This window comes from Geotrypetes seraphini, chromosome 6 (genome assembly GCF_902459505.1).
Source record: "Geotrypetes seraphini chromosome 6, aGeoSer1.1, whole genome shotgun sequence".
Classification (NCBI taxonomy): Eukaryota; Metazoa; Chordata; class Amphibia; order Gymnophiona; family Dermophiidae; genus Geotrypetes; species Geotrypetes seraphini.
The window spans coordinates 147913641-147928461 of record NC_047089.1 but is presented as its reverse complement, the minus strand read 5'-3'; the positions used below and the strand labels follow the sequence as shown (position 1 = coordinate 147928461).

The following is a 14821-nucleotide window of genomic DNA, read 5'->3' as shown; positions in this document are numbered from 1 at the left end:
CTGTAGAATAAGGATTGACAATTTTATAAGAGGAGGTAAGAAAGGGTTAATAGATAGAGCTTGTAAGAAAGAAAAATGATTAGGGAGGTTGCTAAGGTGATGGGGTGGAGCAGTCACGTGATTGGTTGGATGTTGTGGCACTCTGGAGTGAATTCTGTGAGGAAAGGGGAACAGTAGAGTAGTCTCTTCAGGAAAAGATTATTCTCTTCAGAGTATATTAATTCTTACTAAAAATATTCTTCTTCATTGTGATTTTAATGTTAGGAAGTTTGGTTTATTTTGAGTAAGATAATTTTTTGCCTTGTTAACCTTCTTTGTGTCTGTGTTTTAGTCAGGGCAGGATATTTTGTCTGTCAGGTGCTGGATTTGTTGCCTGATTAAGCAGAGACTGCAATGGAGAGGGGCAGTTTGGGCTCTTCTGTGGAGGTTTCACAGCCTGGCAGCACAACAGTCCCCTGTGTGGAGTTGCAGTTAGCGCTGTCTGCACGACAGTGAGCAGAGTGGGTTGGCTGTGAGGGAGATGGGATGTGAAAGGTGTTTGCTCGCTAATGTACGGTGTGTGAGAGAGGGACTTACCTGTTGGGGTTATTTTGTGTGACACAGAGAGGTCTTTCTGTTGAGGTGTAATTTTGCCAGGTTGTTTCTTAGTAGGCAAGTTTAGGGGAGCTGGCAGGTGGTTGGTCTTTAGTTCACGAGGGTAGTGACTGGCTGGTCTGTGTGCCACATGGTAGGGCACTTCTAGATAGGTTTGAGGCTTTGACTCTAAATTCTGGTGTTAGAGGGAGGGAGTTGGGAGGTGCCGATGCTGCATTCAGATGTTTGTTTTTACAGCTAGGCAGAGTTGTGGATTTGTGGCCTTCACAGATTTGGTGTTCCAATGTCTGGGAGCTTAGGAGCACTGGCAGCTGCCATTGCAATAGTTATGTGCTCAGCGGCTGCATGACTGTATGGCATCAGCATTCACAGTATTGTGATTTAAAATTTTGTTTGGAGTGTCAATAGGGGCCATCTTCCTAATTTTCTTTTTGTGCTGTGGCCTTTCTGGGTCTCTTGGATCTTCCTGTGTCTGCCATTCTTTCTGTGGTGATTCAGCATGGTGTCAGCTGTCCTGATTTGTTAGCTCAGCTGGAGATGACCTGTTCTTGGTGTTTCAGGTACATTCATATTATGTACTTGTGGTGTTTTTCTGGGTGTGTTTGGTGTGTGTGTGTGTGTTAGGGGGAAATAGATTTCTTGGTGTCTGTCTCTGTGGAAAGGGAGAGGGTTCATTGTAGTAAAGTTGAGGGTTTGGTTTATTTGTGCTGGAGAAATTAAAGGGTAAAGGTTTTTATGGTGTTAGTGGGGAATCATCTAGGTAAGTGGTGAGCAAACTTAAACAAAGTTATTGTAAGGGTAACAACCTATTGTGTATGTCATGTATAGGATATACTGAGTGGAGTGCAGTGAAAAGGGTTGATGTGAATCGATTGTTCACTCTTTCCAAAAATACTAGGACTAGGGGGTGTGCAATGAATCTATTAAGTAGTAGATTTATAACAAACCAGATAAATATGTCTTCACACAACATGTGATTAATCTATGGAATTCATTGCTGGAGAATGAGGTGAAATCAGTTAGCTTAGCGGGGTTTAAAAAAGGTTTGGGTACTTTCCTAACCGAGAAGGCCTTATTGAGATGGCTTGGGGAAATCCTCTGCTTATTCCTATGATAGGCAGCATAATTTCTGTTTTATTACTAGGGCATAGAATTTGGATTATAGGATCTCACTAGGTTCTTAGGTCCTGGGTTGGCCACTGTTGGAAACAGGATACTGTTCTTGATGGACTTTTGATCTGTCCCAGTATCACAATTCTTCTGTTCTTATAAGGTGCAAGGCATCAGAAGCACTATTGGATAGAGTTAAGGGGGGGGTAGGAGGTTGGTCGAGTAGTCTGGAAAGTAAAGATAGAGATGGAAGGATAAATAGCTGCCACGATAATGATGGGGGACAAGACATTTTTGGATTTATTAGGGATAGGAAGACATGCAAAAGTGGCATTGTGGAACCCAAGGGTACAAGAGGCCAATAAGTAGCAGATGGTAAAGAGATAGATGACTTCTTCACTAATATTTTCTGTTCTGGGTTCACAGCTGAGGTGTTTGGGGGGGAGGGTGTACAAACACCTCATGTGACTGGGGCAGGAGGTGTAAAAAACCCTGATTGATTTTCAGTGGCTTGGGTTTGTGAGGGTTCGTTAGAACTACGGGTGGATACCATGAGGGGAATGGCTGGTACATCCAAGGGTACTGCAAGAATTTGGGGGTAGTTCTGGTGACTCTGCTGACTACCTTCTCACTGCTTCTGTAGAGTAGGGTGTGGGTAATGCATGAATAGAGCAGGGAGAATATGGTTTCCCTCCACAACAAATGGAGAAAAGGCAGCACTAGGGATATACAGACCGGTAAGTTTGACTTATTGGTGAGTATCTCAATAGAAACACTTTTACAACAGAGCTTGGGGATTCACTAGAGACAGATTTGGATCGACAAATCTGCTTACTTTCTTTGGGTGATCTTGGCATTAGATAAGGGGAGTGTGGTGAATATGGTGTATTTTGATTTTAGTCATTTTACCATTTTCATAGGCATATCGTATTCAGTGTTCTCGGTATGGAGGGCTCCACTGGTGGTCTGGGGCAGGAACTAGTTGGTCAGTAAGGTGTCAGTGGGTTGTGGTCCCAGGAGATGGTTATGCCAAGGGAGGATCTTATCGGTAGTGTGTTTGAAGGTTTGTTATTGGGCTTGTTCTTTTCACAATTATGTAAGTGGGATTGTTGTAGGAGGCCAAAGCAGTAATGGACCAGACAGTCCTGATGGTGTGCCTAACGAGGATGGGCTTAAGTTGTAGAATGGCTTCATATTGTGCAGCTCAGATTTCATGTTTAGAAATGCCAGGTCATGCATTTGCATTGCTAAACCACAAGGGAATGGTGCGATTAAAGGGTGAAGACCTTGGTGTACGAATGAGGAGTGCGGGTTTGGTGTGATTGTATGTGATGAGCTTCAGGAGGCAACCAGGTTGTAACAGTCCTAGCAAAAGCTAGACAGATGTTTGGATGCATGGGAATCAGTATGGCCAGCAGGACAATGGAAGTTTGCTGCCCCTCTACAAATTTTGGCGAGACCTCCTTGTGAATTTTGTGTACATTTAAGTTCAGTTCAAAGGAAGGCTACTACAAGGGTTGATGTTCTATGTCCTATAGGCATATGGGAACTGAGTTCATGATCTCCATCTGTATACTTTGAGGAGGAGCATGAGAAGGGAGATAATAGTGATGTTTAAATACCTATGTGGCCTAACTATACATGAGATGACTCCCCTTTTATTTGACAGCAAATCCAAAGTAAGAGGGCAGGGGATGCAGTGCAGCAGTGCTGGGCTCTGCAGTACGGTATGGCGCTACATTGTTACAGAAGGTGAGGTAGATGCATGAAATAGTTTTGGAATTCCAGTAGGTGTAGGAGTAGTAGATGCATGAAATAGTTTCTGAATTCAGGACGGCTTTGGATAGGCACATGGACTCTCTGGGAGAGAGGAGTTAATTGTTACTGTGGAGGGGTATACTGGCTGGGCATTTTGGTCTTTATCTGTCCTTATGTTTTTTCTAAGTGGCTTTGTTTGTGTCCTCAGACTGGAGGAACTGCAAGGCGCTGGATAGGTGCTGAGAGCCAAACTGCTTTGTTTGACTCATTTTCTGCAATTTTGGGTGCCAGAGGTGCATTGCTCCTTTCTCATATGGAGCAGCCGCATGTTCTATTAATACTGTATTGTTTGTTTGTAGGATGATTTTAGAAGATGGTTCACTTGACATTTGCTGGTGTGGGGATTTTATGGAAGTTATGAAATTGGTTGTGGGTGCGTGTGATCTGGTGTCCATGTGCAGGGTTTACTTGTTTGTTTGTTTTTTGTATGAGGGTTTAGTGACATTTGTTTGCAGTATTGCCTGATGTGTGCACTTCATGATTTGTAGTGGTGCTCTGGCGATTAGCCTTTTTGCAGCACTGGGCAGATTATCGAGTGGGTAAACTGGCACCTTCTTGACCTGCTATTGTGTTCATGGGGTAGCTGTCTGGAGATGTTGGGTTGACTGCAGGTTAAATGCAATTGCCTATTCCCCGGTTACCTTCTTGGAAGGATCAGGAATTTGGATTCTTTTATACGTGTGTGTGTGGAGTAACGGGAATGTGCAATATCTTGTTTACCATTCTATTGGGCTGGTGAGGATTTTCTTAGCTGTTTCTGAGTCCAGTGGGGCATGGACTATAGATTTTATGGTTAGGTATATGGAGCATTTGTTGGGAGTGACCCTTGCTAATCCTTTTCCAGCAAAGACAGTTTCCTAATCTTCTATTCTGCTTCCCTTATGATTCTTTTGGTGGGTTGTGACATTTGTTCAACAAAGGGAGAGGATTTCATACTGCCCCTGAGGCAGGATCTGTTGTCTGCTGTCTGTGTTTTCCCTAATGCCCCCACCCCTTTTTGTTTTGTTTGGTCCTCTATTGAGTGTGTAAGGAGGATTGGGACATGGTTGCTATTGAGTGGGTTTAATACTAAGCTTTTGGAGTTATGGATAGCATGTGGGGGTTTAGAGTGGTTTCTCATGAGTTTGTTGCAGCTATTTTCCATGGACATTATTGTCCTGATGCTGTCAACCTTTCAGGCATAGGTTTGGCCTATTTTATTGGAGACTTGTTTTAAAGCTGTTGGCCGCAGCTTATGTGGTGGGGGGAGCGGTGACAAGCTCGAGGCTGTCACCGCTTGTGGCGGAAAATGGGGTTTGGCCCAGTTGGATCTGGGAGATGAGCAGTTAATAAATAAATAAATGTGACACTCGTATGCGATACCGCTGCGAGGGGAAGCATGACCTTGCGTCACCGTGGATCATGTTTGGGGGGAGGGGAAGCATGACCTTGCGTCACCGTGGGTCATGTTTGGGGGGAGGGGAGGGGAAGCATGGCCTTGCGTCACCGTGGGCCGTTTGGGGGAATGTTATAAATTTAAAGACTTAACTGGAGCTAGTTTCGACACCGAATAGCTCCCTTGGGGTGTGTGAAATATGCATTGGGGGTTTGTTGGTTTTTGGACACAGATTGCATTGTAAGTGAAGATAATATTCAGATAGATAATAAAGCTGCGGCCAAATATTTATTCCAATAAAACTGAGTTGTGTGATTATTGATTGATGGTGATTAGCTTTCAGTTGCAGGTGACGGGAATGCGAATGCTAATGTTAAGAAGAACACCAGATTCATCTGGTGTGATATAACATTAGCTGAGCTGATGTCACCGGCTGGTAATATTTATTGAATGATGGTGTGGGTAAAATGGGAGGGGGGACAGATAGTGAGGGGAATATATGAGGTGTTATCAAGGGTCTGTAGAATAAGGATTGACAATTTTATAAGAGGAGGTAAGAAAGGGTTAATAGATAGAGCTTGTAAGAAAGAAAAATGATTAGGGAGGTTGCTAAGGTGATGGGGTGGAGCAGTCACGTGATTGGTTGGATGTTGTGGCACTCTGGAGTGAATTCTGTGAGGAAAGGGGAACAGTAGAGTAGTCTCTTCAGGAAAAGATTATCCCTCCCTCCCTCCCATTTGTGCTGATGTTATGTTTTGTGTCAGTGTTGTGGGGTGGGGTGGGGGGTTTACATGTTATATGTCGACTTGAGTGGGTTTGGTGGAGCTTATGGGGTTGGGGGGGAGGTGGTCGCAGCTTTGGGTGGGGCGGAAAATGGGGTTTGGCCCAGTTGGATCTGGGAGATGAGCAGTTAATAAATAAATAAATGTGACACTCGTATGCGATACCGCTGCGAGGGGAAGCATGACCTTGCGTCACCGTGGATCATGTTTGGGGGGAGGGGAAGCATGACTTTGCGTCACCGTGGGTCATGTTTGGGGGGGAGGGGAGGGGAAGCATGGCCTTGCGTCACCGTGGGCCTTTTGGGGGAATGTTATAAATTTAAAGACTTAACTGGAGCTAGTTTCGACACCGAATAGCTCCCTTGGGGTGTGTGAAATATGCATTGGGGGTTTGTTGGTTTTTGGACACAGATTGCATTGTAAGTGAAGATAATATTCAGATAGATAATAAAGCTGCGGCCAAATATTTATTCCAATAAAACTGAGTTGTGTGATTATTGATTGATGGTGATTAGCTTTCAGTTGCAGGTGACGGGAATGCGAATGCTAATGTTAGTAAAGAGTTATAAGTAAGCATGCTGTGAAGTACTGTTTTTGGAGAACACGAGTGATAGTATAACAGTACAAAGGATTGCTGCACACATTACTTATTCAGCCTTTGCAAATATGCATCTCTGATATTTAAAATTTAAGTTTCTATTTCTCCATTAGTATTGTGTGCAGAGTCTGACCTTGAGATTTCCAGTTCTTTTTCTTTCTTTCTATCTTTTTATTTTTTTTTTGCCTTTATATCTTTATTACTGATCAGTGGCCTCTTGCTCCTTATTTGCTGAGGGCCTGGGTTTTGCATGTTTGAGCAAGGTGTGGTATTCTGCTATCATGTACGCAGGGTCTGCATCTTGTTGCAATCCTGTTTGTTTTGTTTTGGTTTTTTTCACTAGGTAGTATATTGGTGTTTTAGGATCTGGTGAAATATTTACATTACTGCCTTTTCAAGTATACGGTTGTTGCTTTTTTAATCCTGGGAGTTAATGGTATTTCTGGTATGGTAAGGTTCTGAGTGCATTTTTGCAGACAAGATCTAATAACTGAGAACAAGTATGATAAGTAAGAAAATAGAAAAACAGGCTGCAGGCCTCCATGGATGACTAGGTATCATTTTTAAACATGCTTTATAATTTGCTTTAATTCGGTTACCTAAGAAATATGAGGATACTGTATCTATCTATTGAAGTTTGTACTGTTTAATTTTCTTGCCACTTTATTCTTTGACTTGATACATTTTAATATCTAAGGGCTCCTTTTACTAAGCAGAATAAGAGCCATTTACTATGGGCCAGTGAGGAAAATGCTCTGACCCTCATTGAATTTCTATGAACGTCAGAGCATTTATCTCACTGGCCCATGGTACGCTGCTTAGTAAAACCCAGTGTAAAATTTTAACAAAGTTATTTGCAGACCCTTCTTTCTGCATGTTGTCAGACAATTTTGACTCAGGACTCACCCACTAGCCCTGATCAAGCCTATACTTCCCAGAGCATCCCTCCTGCTGGGTGTATGTGCGTGTGCATGTGTGTGTGTAGACTTAGGTATGTCAGGTGGGTTCAGCTTTAGGGGGGTGTCATTGGTTCTAGTGGGCTTACATTGCAGGGGGTGCCCTGCCTCAACCGATGGCAATGCGATTCTCTAACCAGCCCGAGAATCGGGGCCGGTTAGGTGTCTGTCTGTTAGGGCAGACATGATTCTGTATAAGATGCCAGTGTGCGATTTGCAGCAGTTGCTTAGGTGGCTGTTGAGACCAGTGTCCTATACAGAATCTGCCTCCTTATTTATTTATTCAATTTCCTGTTCTCCCAGGGGAGCTCAGAATGGTTTACATGAGCTTATTCAGGTGCTCAAGCATTTCCCCCTATCTGTCCTGGTGGGTTCACAATCTAATATCTGTATATTAGGCCAGTCATCGACATTGCACACAAATGCAACATTAAGATTCACTCCTATGCTGATGACCTTCAACTATTGCTCCCCCTAGGTGATGATTGGCCAACCCAACTCACTAACCTCCTACACTGCATCTCTGATATGAAAAACTGGATGACAACCAATAAACTGCAGCTGAATGCCTCAAAGACTGAACTACTCTGGATCAAGAAAAAGAACACTACTTTCACCCATCTGACACTATCCTAGGAATCCACCCCCTTAACAGCAAAAGACCAGGTACAAAGTCTTGGAATTATACTGGATGGCTTCTTGTCCCTCTCCGCCTAAGTCTCGCAGGTATTTTCCACATCTTTTTACTACCTACACCAACTGCGAAGAATCAAACCCTACCTCCCAGAAACAGACTTAGCCCAACTGCTATATGCCTATGTACTCTCTAGACTAGACTACTGCAACTCCCTATTCAATGGCATTGCTGAAATAGATCTAAAATGCCTCCAATAAATCCAGAACTCAGAATTCGACTCCTATACAACCTCAGCTACCATGACCCCATTACTCTAGCGCTCTATGCAGCTCACTGGTTACCTGTCAAAAAGCGATGCATCTTCAAAGCCCTGGTCATGACATACAAGAGATTCTACCAAAAAACCCCAGCCTACATAGCATCCAAGCTATGCCTATACACCCCTAACTGCCCTCTCCGCTCCAAAGCAGAACAAAGACTCAGCATTCCCGCAGAGAGATCCCTCCAAATGAGTACGGCATACAAAAGATCCTACAGCCATTTCCTACCTCAGCTATGGAACCAACTACCCACACAGATCAGGTCGCTAGACTCACTAATACCTTCAACAGAGCAGTAAAGACCTTCCTGTTCCGCCAGTCGGAACTGTCATTAAAAACTGTCTCCTCAATATACTTCTCCTAGTACTCTTCGCTATGACCAGTCTGGTCTCTAGAATAAGCTCTGTTATTGTCTACTGTAACCTATTTGTTGTTATGACTAGTCTGTTTTCAAACAATTGTGAATGTCTACTTATAACCCGTTCTGAGCTTCTGGGAGAACGGGATAGAAATCTAAATAAATAAATAATGTACCTGGGGCTATGGGGGGATTAGGTAACTTGCCCAAAGTCACAAGGAGCAGTATGGGTTTGAACCACAACCTCAGGGTGCTGAGGCTGTAGCTTTAACCACTGTGCCACACTCTCTCTTAAACAGCTGTAGCCTCCCTAAACAGCTGAGCCACCAACTCTCTATGTCTTGAACAGAGACATATAATAAGTTTGGAAGCAGCTCCCTCTAAATTCATGTTCCTTTCCCATGGGTCTAGGAAAATTTAATCAGGCACAACATGGATTTACTAGCTCCATTCCCCTCCTGAGCTCCACCCTGTAAATAGAACCTAGTTTACCACTGTCTTAATTTAGTGGCCTATGCTTCTCTGGTGGCATTCCAAGTAGTTTGATGCTGATTGGACTTGCCCCCCCAGCCATGCCCGGTTTTCTGTAAAGAGTACATCAACCAAATGAAATGACAGCAAAGTCCTGAAACATTTCCTTATATAAAGTGAAGGTTTAGGCAGGCAATTTCCTAGCATGGGTTCTTGGCAATTCTTTGCATTTAGGGGAAATGAACAATATTATGAAGGCTAGCAAACTAAATACACCTGACTTCTGGGAAATATCTTTTTCAGTTAATGGGGTTAAAGAAGGGTGATAGACACAACGACCACTCTGAAGGCAGTCAAGATCAGCCAACAGATCTGAGAGTGAGCAACCAGACTGAATTGACTAAATAGTCTGTATCTGCCAACATGTATTTAGTTACCAGACAGGCTTCAGGTGCTGTAAAAAATTAACTTGCGAGTCACCTTCATTCACATTTGCAAGTCAATTGATTGTTCATACTCAGAGCCAAACTTGAAAAACATTTCTGCAAATCTTGTACAAGAGATGACTAAGCCTTAAATAGCTTAAATTACACCAATCCCTCCATGTATCTGAAGGCATGGAAAATAGAACGTGACTGGCTTACTTCTATTTTCTTTATATGTGTTTGCTTTCTGTTCTAGCAAAATACAGTAAAACCTTGGATTGCAAGTAACTTAGTAAAGTATGCAAGTGTTTTTTCAAGACAAGCAAAACATTTTATTAAACTTTAACTTAATATACAAGCAAGATCTTAATATACAAGCAAGGTATACATACAGTATACACACATCACATCATCACAACTGAGCCAGTGGTTCTTTTCTCTTTCTCTGACACTGCAGGAGTATAGTGACTGTTCTAAATAAGCAAGGTCTTGCAATGCGAGTATTTACAGTATTTTATGTTAAAGTTTTTAGGTTATGGAGTTTCAATTATTTCTTATGTGGAAATTTGCTTTGATATACGAGTGTTTTGGATTACAAGCATGTTTTCAGAACAAATTATGTTCGCAAACCAAGGTTTTACTGTATTACATTTGAAAGTTCCAGAATGAGATTAAAATGTATGCTTTCAATCTGATCTCCTGGCTATAACTTTTATTTATTTATTTTAAACTTTTTAATACCATTTACAAAGACTAAACGGTTTACATCAATTAAACCATACATAAGATAAAAACAAAACCATATCATAAAATTTACATAATTAAACAATTTCTTCTCTTCAAATGTCAAGTTTCAAGTTTATTTTTTATTTTCAAGTTTATTTTTTATTTTCAAGTTTATTTAAAATATTTGATATAATCGCAAAATCCGAATCCAGTGCGATTTACATTAGTTAAAACTTAAGTTAAAATAAAAAATCCAACAAACAGGACAGTAAAAACTAGTTATAAAAGACTAATACATTTGATAAGGGAGGCAGGAAAGGAAAATGGCTTAAATACAATTCTAAAAAAAAAGAAAAAAAAAAAGGGATGGGGAAATGAAACAAAAGGTTGGGGAACGTTTCCCGCTTAATTTTTACTTGACAGTGTTCCTTATCCAATATAAAGGTGTACAATTTTGAGTGCATCACAAAAAAATGCAGTAACAAACAGCTGAGTTTGTAACTTTCTGTTTAGTATTGGCTCGAGGGGTGTTCTTATTATGGGCCCTTTTACAAAGCTGTGGTAAGCCCTAATGTGTTTTCCACAGCAAAAAATGGCTTATCATGGGGGCGCACTGAAACATTCTGTGGTAATTTTTAGATGTGTTCGTGCTACCCATGTGATAAAAAATAAAATTTACTTTTTAGTGCTAGGGGTGGATCTGGAGATGGAGAATGTGTTATTCAGTTAGTGCAACTACATTGTTGCATGCTGATTAGCATATGCTTAGCACATGAGCCCTTACCATCTATATAATGAGTGGCAGTAGGGACTCACACGCTAATGGGAAAATTAGCACAAGGCATGTGCTAAAAGATTATTTCAAAAATTAGTATAATTAATAAATGTTAAGTACTTTTATTAAAAAAAAAAAGAAGAAGGGAGAGGAGAAAGAATCTTGAGAGCTGATGAAACCAAGTCAGTGACTATTTCCTCCTAATCCACCATCTACAATTCTCACTCTTACAATTTTGGGAGGTAAAATAAAGAGGTTACTTACAAAACACTAGAACATTTAGAGATGTGATATCACCAGTATACTGTACTCTGTGGCTCTGAGACTGAGAGTACCACAAACTATCACTACTACCACTTATCATTTCTATAGCTCTGCTAGACGTACACACATAAAGGTCAGTATTATCTGTCCTTTTCATTAATATCTATATGGCCTCAATGGGATAAGTAAACCAGGATTTGGGTGGGGATGGTCTGTGAATGACATCCAGGTTCCCCCCCCTAAAAAAAAAAAAATAAGGAAGTCAGTGTATTCCGAAAGTTACAGTTGTGTTTTCAAATGATTGGTTAATGGAGGAGAGAGAATCAGCTGGAGTTCTCATGCCACTTAGGTGTGCTTTTTAAGAAATAGAGCTAAAAGTTATGATGGTAGGTAGACATATAAGAGGTTGGGTTATTGGGTGCATCAATGCCTGTGAAGAAATATGTGGAAGCTTTGGAACTTGTTTTAGATTCTAGCTTGTGTATGCAAGAACAGATAGGGCACGTGATATGTTCAGTTTCATTTGCTGAGCAGATTGAAACCGATGTTCTCAGTTTATGATTTTGAACTGGACCTGTCTACGATACAGAAAGGGTTGGTTTCCTCAGAGGGAAGTAAGGAGCCCATTGGAAGGTAAGGCCAGTTTCCAGACACAGAGGAAAGAAAGAGTTTTCCTGGAAGGGAGCCCCAACCCATAACCTGATCAAAGGAATAGGATTTTCCTCAAGGAGCTGTGAGAAGCAGAGAGGACTGCAGCAGGTGGATCCCAATGAGGGACAGAAGGCTAGTAGTCTTAGGAAAAGGTAATGGTTGTCCCTGATAGCTCATACATAGACCCACAGCTTCCCAGGAGTCTGGTAAGATAGAGAGGACAGAATCAGTGCATCTGGATGAATGGAGAGATGGAATGGAGGGAGGTAGGGAAGGGAGACTGGGGGGGGCAGCATTGAGGGAGGGAGATAAAGGGGCTGGAGAGTATTGTGGAGGGGGAGTGCTGGGGTGTGTGGAGTGGGGGGTGGTGCTAGGTGGGTGCAGCAGGTTGTGTGTGAGAGAGAGGTAAAGAAAGAAAGAGGCACCCAGACCCCTCCTTTCTGAGCACACTGCCAAGATCCTCATCCATACTCTCATTACCTCTCGCCTAGACTACTGCAACTTGTTTCTTACTAGTCTTCCGCTAAACCATCTCTCTCCCCTTCAATCCATTCAGAACTCTGCTGCACACCCCATATTCTGCCAATGTTATTTTGCCCACATTACCCCTCTCCTGAAGTCATTATATTGGCTCCCTATCTGTTTCCGTATACAGTTAAAACTCCTCTCACTGACTACAAGTATATTCGCTCCGCAGCTCCTCGGTATCTCAACTGTTTCATCTCTACCCACACTCCCACCCCCCACCCACCCCCCTCAGCACTCCATTAATCAGATAAGTCTCTCTTATCTATACCCTTCTCCTCTACGGCCAACTCCAGACTCTGTCCCTTCTACTTTGCTGCACCGTATGCATAGAACAATTGCCTGACTCAGTACGTCAAGCTCCATCTCTGGCAGTATTCAAATCCAGTCTCAAAGCCCATTTCTTTGAAGACGCTTTCAGTTTCAAACTCCAACCCACATACTAGCACCAATATCTGTCTTATCATTCCCTCTGTAATTCCCGTACCTGAGCACTATATATTGATGCACTTTCTTGTCCAGATTGTCTATCTGGACTAGATTGTAAGCTCTTTTGAGCAAGGACTCAAAAGTCCTTGATGTTTTGATGTACAGCACTGTGTATGTCTAGTAGTATTACATAGAAATGATTAATAGTAGTAGTAATTAAGTGTTTTGATTAGAAAGCTTAAGTGTCTGCTTTTAGAAAGCCAGGTATGGCTGGAAGTTAGAAGCCTTATCAAGGGGAGCAGGCTACCCCTAAGAGAGAAAGGTGGTCCTAGTGTGCTGGAAGAAACTAGGGGAAGGTGGGAACCTCATGAGGATAGAAGGGGAATATACAGTACTCCCCCGATATTCACGGGGGGTCCATTTCAGGAACCCCCATGAATCTTGAAAAACTGCAAATACGGTTTTTCGTGGGGGAGACTGGAGAGGGCAGTGGGAGAGGCAGGAGAGAGCAGCCAGAGTGCTGGCGAGTAAAGGAAATCACTCACTGTATGCTCTGACTGCCTCTTCCTGCATTAAAGTCGGGCCTTACCAATCAGGAGCTCCGTGAATAATTTCTACTTATAAGCAATAAAAAATATGTTACATCAAAGAATGGTCTGACTCATCTCAGGTGCTTCCATTTTAAGTAAACTAAGGTTGAGACTTAATGTTCACTGGTCCTCAGCGGGCCACACACACTCGAAAACTCTCATTGTGCATGGCTTTACGCTCCCACTCGTCATTGGAGCCAGCACGTATTTTCAATTTGCTTTCAAATAATTAAGTATAAATACTAAAAGTACTTAGCTTTTAGTAAGACGCTGTGCAGGGGGGATTTTTTTCTTTACACCGACATGTTTCGCCCGTGTGAATCGATGGGCTTTATCAAGGTTCCCACTCCCTGTGAAATATAAAACCAGAAACCTAAGCTTCCACAATATAACATGCTTACTAACAACGATAATACAGCTAAGCATGATTCAGATAAAACATTTTCCCGTGTTTCCCCTCTCACCTCTTAGTAACATTCAGCCACCATTGCGTCAAAACGAAATGGCAGGCCGGCTCACTATCATGTGTTTTATAGCTTAGGTTTCTGGTTTTATATTTCACAGGGAGTGGGAACCTTGATAAAGCCCAGCTAAGTACTTTTAGTATTTATACTTAATTATTTGAAAGCAAATTGAAAATACGTGCTGGCTCCAATGACGAGTGGGAGCGTAAAGCCATGCACAATGAGAGTTTTCGAGTGTGTGGTGGCCCGCTGAGGACCAGTGAACATTAAGTCTCAACCTTAGTTGAATGAAGTCTAGCAAAGCTGCGAGATAACTTCCCTCAGCTGAGTTTGGTATTACATAGTATCTTCATTCTAATACACTTCACTAAACTAGTGCTGGTGTCCATTTTAAGTAAAACAGTTATACAATTTCATATAAAATTTTGGTGACAATTTAATAGGATAATCGTTATTGCAGTAGCTTTTTTACATAACAACACATTTTAAAATAATTATGATCTGTACTTACCAATTTTGGCATAGGAAGCAAGGATAATCCATAGTGTAATTTCATAGGGAATTTGAACATAATTATAATCCACTGTGAAAGCATGCACTCTCTCATCCTGATCATCAGGTTCTGATAACGTGGGATGAGATCCATTTGCGGGGCTGATTCTTGTACCTTCCACAGCCATGATCAAGAGCAATAAGTAGCTCAAATTCAGCCCTAAATGTTTATTAGCATCCATGTTTACTTCTTAATTTTATGGGCTTTCCATGATTTAAAAAAAAATGTTTTACAGTTTTTTCAGTCTATCTTGTCAATTTTCCCATTGTGATGCTATTTAAGGATTCCCATTTTGTAGCCGTCTTTCTTTCTTTCTCTTAAGAATCGAAACACAAATTCTAGTTGCAAAACTTGAGATCCAGCCTTCAGCATTCCCTGTGAAATGATTTCCTTTTCACGA

General features: G+C 41.8%; 1 protein-coding gene across 1 annotated transcript in view; it reads right to left on the bottom strand.

Moving 5' to 3' along the window:
• The window catches only part of LOC117362918 (sodium/hydrogen exchanger 4-like), a 104958-nt gene extending 90466 nt beyond the window's left edge, over positions 1-14492 (bottom strand). Inside the window, exon 1 of the mRNA XM_033950010.1 lies at positions 14380-14492. The gene's annotated coding sequence lies outside the window, so the exon portion shown is untranslated. The remainder of the gene's footprint in view (positions 1-14379) is intronic.
• Between the last annotated feature and the right edge of the window lie 329 nt (positions 14493-14821).